Raw genomic sequence first — 6000 nt, forward strand, 5'->3', positions numbered from 1 at the left:
GCATATTTCCCAGCAAACAGTGCCTGAACGATCTCATCTTCCATGAAAGGTGCCGTTAGTGCATCAAGCTCTTCCACACTCCAGCCCGGTCGTTGACTTTTGATGCAATCCAAATATGCCATTATTTCTTGTTCGTTCCAACCATCTAAATGTTCTTGATAAAAGTATTCATAATACCTTGAAATAAAAGTTACTATGTCCTGCTTTTCCATAATCTCTCCCTGATCAGTTTGAGATCTTGTTGTTGTTTAGTCGCACAGTCGAGTCCGACTCTTCGCGACCCCATGGACCAGATCACCCCAGGCCTTCCTGTCTTCCGCCGTCCGCTGAAGTTTGCTCAATTTCATGTTCGTTGCATCTATGACACTGTCTAACCATCTCATCCTTTGCCGTCCCCATCTTCTTTGACCTTCAATCTTTCCCAGCATCAGGGCCTGCTCCAGTGAGTGCTCCCTTCTCATTTGGTGGCCAAAGTATTTGAGCTTCAGTTTCATTATCTGGCCTTCCAGGGAACAGTCAGGGTTGATTTCTTTTAGGATTGACTGATTTGATCTTCTTGCAGTCCAAGGGACTCTCAAGAGTCTTCTCCAGCACCATAGTTCAAAAGAATCTATTCTTCGGCGCTCGGCCTTCCTTATAGTCCAACTCTCGCAGCCATACATGACTACTGGGAATACCATTGCTTTGACCATGCAGACTTTTGTTGGCAGGGTGATATCTCTACTTTTTATCATGCTGTTTAGGTTCGCCATCGCTTTCCTCCCAAGGAGCAGGCGTCTTTTAATTTCATGGCTGCTGTCACAGTCTGCGGTGATCTGGGATCCCAGGAACGTGAAGTCTGTCACTACTTCCACGACTTCCCCTTCTATTTGCCAAGGAGTGATGGGGCCGGATGCCATGATCTTAGTTTTTTTGATGTTGAGCTTCAAGCCCACTTTTGCGCTCTCCTCTTTTACCCTGAGCAAGAGGCTCTTTAGGTCCTCTTCACTTTCTGCCATTAGAGTGGTATCGTCTGCATATCTGAGGTTGTTGATCTTTTCCCCAGCAATCTTAATTCCCACTTGTGATTCATCCAGGCCAGCATTTCGCATGATGTACTCTGCATATATATTAAATAAGCAAGGTGACAATATACATCCTTGTCGTACTCCTTTTCCTATGCTAAACCAATCAGTTGTTCCATATCCGGTTCTAACTGTCGCTTCTTGGCCCTTATACAGGTTTCTCAAGAGACATGTGAGGTGGTCTGGTACTCCCATCTCTTTAAGGACCTGCCATAGTTTGTTGTGATCCACACAGTCAAAAGCTTTAGCATAGTCAATGAAGCAGAAGTAGATATTTTTCTGGTACTCTCTTGCTTTCTCCATAATCCAGCGAATGTTGGCAATTTGATCTCTAGTTCCTCTACCTCTTCGAAACCCAGCTTGTACTTCTGGCAGTTCTCTATCCACGTACTGTTGAAGCCTAGCTTGTAGGATCTTGAGCATGACCTTGCTAGCGTGTGATATGAGTGCAATTGTGCGATAGTTTGAACATTCCTTGGCATTGCCCTTCTTTGGGATTGGAATGTATACTGATCTTTTCCAATCCTGTGGCCACTGTTGCGTTTTCCAAATTTGCTGGCAAATGGAGTGCAGCACTTTAACAGCATCATCTTCTAAGACTTTGAATAGCTCAGCTGGAATACCATCACCTCCACTAGCTTTGTTGTTAGCAATGCTTTCTAAGGCCCATTTAACTTCACATTCCAGGATGTCTGGCTCGAGGTCAGTGATTATACCGTCGTGGTTGTCAAGGACATCGAGGTCTTTCTTGTATAGTTCTTCTGTGTATTCTTGCCATCTTTTCCTAATCTCTTCTGCTTCTGTTAGGTCCCTACCGTTTTTGTCCTTTATCATGGCCAGCTTTGCATGGAACGCTCCCTTGATTTCTCCAATTTTCTTGAAGAGATCTCTAGTCCTTCCCATTCTATTGTTTTCTTCTATTACTTTGCACTGTTCATTCAGGAAGGCCTCCTTATCTCTCCTTGCTGTTCTCTGGAAATCTGCGTTCAGTTGGGTAAATCTTTCCTTTTCGCCTTTGCCTTTCGCTTTCCTTCTTTCCTCTGCTATTTGTAAAGCCTCATCAGAAAGCCACTTTGCTTTCTTACATTTCTTTTTCTTTGGGATGGTGGTGATTGCTGCTTCCTGTACAATGTCACGAACCTCTGTCCATAGTTCTTCAGGCACTCTATCTATCAAATCCAGACCCTTGAATCTATTCTTCACCTCTACTGTATATTCATCAGGGATGCGATCTAGGTCAAACCTGAATGGCCTCGTGGTTTTCCCAATTTTCTTCAGTTTAAGTCTGAATTTTGCAATGAGTAGCTCATGATCTGAACCACAGTCAGCTCCAGGTCTTGTTTTTACTGACTGGATAGAGCTTCTCCATCTTTGACTGCAAATTATATAGTCAATCTGATTTCGGTGTTGCCCATCTGGTGATGTCCATGTGTAGAGTCGCCTCTTAGGTTGTTGGAAAAGGGTGTTCGCTATGACCAGTGTGTTCTCTTGACAAAACTCTGTTAACCTTTGCCCTGCTTCATTTTGCTTTCCAAGGCCAAACTTGTCTGTTATTCCGGTTACCTTTTGACTTCCTACTTTAGCATTCCAGTCCCCTATGATGATGAGGACATCATTTTTTGGTGTTAGTTCTATGAGGTGTTGTAGGTCTTCACAGAACCGGTCCACTTCAGCCTCTTCTGCATCAGTGGTTGGGGCAGAGACTTGGATTACTGTGATGTTGAATGGTTTGCCTTGGAATCGGACTGAAATCATTCTGTCACTTTTGAGATTGTATCCCAGTACGGACTTTTGCACTCTCTTGTTGACTATAAAGGCCACACCATTTTTTCTATGAGATTCCTGGCCACAGTAGTAGATATAATGGTCTTCTGAGTTAAATTCACCCATTCTTGTCCACTTTAGTTCACTGATTCCTAAGATATCGATGTTCAGCCTTGCCATCTCATTTTTGACCACGTCAAGCTTACCTTGATTCATAGATCTTACATTCCAGGTTTCTATGTAGTATTGTTCTTTGCAGCATCGGACTTTCCTTTCACCATCAGACACATCCACAACTGAGCGTCCTTTCGGCTTTGGCCCAGCCGCTTCACTCTTTCTGGGGTTACTTGTACTTGCCCTCTGCTCTTCCCCAGTAGCATATTAGATACCTTCCGACCTGAGGGGCTCATCTTCTGACCTGAGGGGCTCATCTTTTAGCCTTTTGATACTGTCCATGGGGTTTTCTTGGCAAAGATACTGGAGTGGGTTGCCATTTCCTTCTCCAGGGGATCACACTTGGTCTGAGTTCTCCGCTGTGGCCTGTCCATCCTGGGTGGCCCTCCACAGCATAGCCCCCTCGCCACATCAAGGCAGTACCAAATGAAGTATGGGCTGCCTTCGCCTGTCTTTTTGCCTCTCAACTTTTTGTAAGACAGGGCCTGAGAATCTAGCAAAATTCACCAGCTGCCTTCTTTGTCTCTGACATAATTGATAGCTTTTCACCATTTTTTGACATCTTTCCAGGCTCTTCTTGTCATCATTCTATCCTTTATCCTGTTGCCACTGTTAGCCAAAATGCACTGAATAGCATTGTGATAACTTTGAAGCTCTCTCGATGAATTCCTCGGCTTCACTATCTGGCAAACCTTCTTGATTTTTCATTTTAGCAATTCCCACCACAAAATCATGTCCTCAAATGGCTTAAGAAAATTAAAACGTTCTACTTTTTGTCTCACATCCTGTTACAGTAGAAATGTTTAAAAAATCTCTGTCCCATAATTTCCACCTAGGGATCAATTTCGAATACTGTGATGGTGTACCTTGGGTCCAGAAGCTCATCGGCAGTAGCACGTGATCTGACCAAGATGTAAAAATTAACTTCTCCAGTATGAAGGACAGAATTGGACCATACTCTGTCTATTCTGCTCACTACCAATGGGTGATAGTAAGTCATTCTACTACCTGCAAAATGCTTGTATCTCCTCTGAAAAAAATTCTCAATGATGGGTTGGTAAAAAATCCAGAACAGAAACTGAATTCAAAGCAATAGCCTTTAAGTGCAGTTGGGTTTTCAGCAATTCCTTCTGTCGCCTCTCTTCCACTGTTAGGGGTTTCACTGATCAGAAACCTCCAGGTCCCCAATAGATTCTGTCATCCAGTTTGGACCTAATGTTGAAGCCCCTGCTATAATTAAAGCTCTATGAGTAATCAAATTATCCTTTAAAGTTCCCCATAGCTCTTTTCTCTTTATCGGGGCATAGAGCATTATCAAGCTATACTTGTAGGCCAGAGTCACTGTTGGCACCGTCAAATTAAAATGGTGTCCCAGACATGCATCTACAAATCTAATAATCTGAATATTCTCATTCAACTAAAAAAGTACTCCTATGCCTCCTGCCCCTTCCTCTAATTTCAAAGACCATACAGATGGGACCCATGTCCAATCTCCCTGGGCACAACTTCTTTTCCCTTGGCATCTTGATGTTTGTCTCTTGTATGATGATAATATCTGTCTGAAGCCTAGAATAATTTTAGAAAATCTTCTCTCTCCTCCCTACCTGCTTTAGACCCCTACAATTCCATGTATTTTATTTATTTTTTATTTTATTGATTTTTATCCCGCCCATCCGGCCTAGGCTGGCTCAGGGCGGCTCACAACAGAATAAAAGCTATCATGGTACATAAAACACAATTCCTTACACTGATACAGTTCCTAATAAATAATACAACAATATAAAAACAGTATTAAAATCAAACATAGTGTTAAAGTGCTAGCAAATTCAATTTTTTTCTTTAATTCTATTGGTCGGCTTCCGTTAGGGGAATCTAGGACGAGCAGTAGTCACAGGGACCAACGGTTAAGGGCTTTCACCATGGTTGTCAGTTGTTGTTATTGATTAGTAGTGGTGGTGGTGGTGGCGGCTCCGAAGGCCTGGCGGAAGAGCTCTGTTTTGCAGGCCTTGCGGAACTGTAAAAGGTCCTGCAGGGCCCTGGTCTCCTCTGGGAGCTCATTCCACCAGAGTGGAGCCGCCACCAAAAAAGCCCTGGCCCTGGTTGCTGCCAACCTGGCCTCCTTGACACTCGGGAGGGCCAGTCGGCTCTGGGTCCATGAACGCAGTGCTGTCCAGGGCATATATGAGGAAAGGCAATCCCTCAGGTATGTCGGACCCTGGCCATAAAGGGCTTTAAAGGTAAGGAGCAGCACCTTGAAGTGGATCCTGTATGTTATAGGCAGCCAGTGCAATGCCTTTAGCACAGGCTGGATATGCTCCCGAATTGAGAGTCCCATCAACAGCCTGGCCGTGGCGTTTTGCACCAGCTGCAGCTTCCGGATTTGCGACAATAGCAGCCCCATGTAGAGGGGATTACAGTAACCCAGTCTCAAGGTGACCATCACATGGATCACTGTTGCCAAGTTGCCACATTCGAGGAAGGGAGCCAACTGTCTAATCAGCCAGAGATGGTAAAAGGCCGACTTAGCAGTGGCTGCTACCTGGGCCTCCATTGTTAAGGAGGCATCTAGGAGCGCCCCCAGGCTCCTAACCTCCAGTGCTGGCACCAATGGCACCCCATCGAAGGTCGGGAGTGGGATCCCTATCCCCAGACCACTGTGGCTCAGGCCCAGGGTCTCTGTCTTCATCGGATTCAATTGCATCCAGCTTAGTCTAAGCGAACCAGCCACAGTTTGTAACGCCCGGTCTAGAACTTCCAGCTTGGGGTTGGATTGGCCGCCCAACAACAGATAAAGCTGGGTGTTATCCGCATACTGATGACAGCCCAGTTCGTACCTCCGGGCAATCTGGGCAAGAGGGTACATATAGATGTTAAAGAGCATTGGGGACAACACCGCCCCTTGCGGCACTCCACATTCCAGTGGGTGCCTTCGGGACAGCTGATTCAGCAGCACCACTCTTTGTCCCCAACCTTGGAGAAAGGAAACAAGCCACTGTAA

Source organism: Gekko japonicus, unplaced genomic scaffold (genome assembly GCF_001447785.1).
Source record: "Gekko japonicus isolate JY-2015 unplaced genomic scaffold, Gekko_japonicus_V1.1 scaffold1105, whole genome shotgun sequence".
Taxonomy (NCBI): Eukaryota; Metazoa; Chordata; class Lepidosauria; order Squamata; family Gekkonidae; genus Gekko; species Gekko japonicus.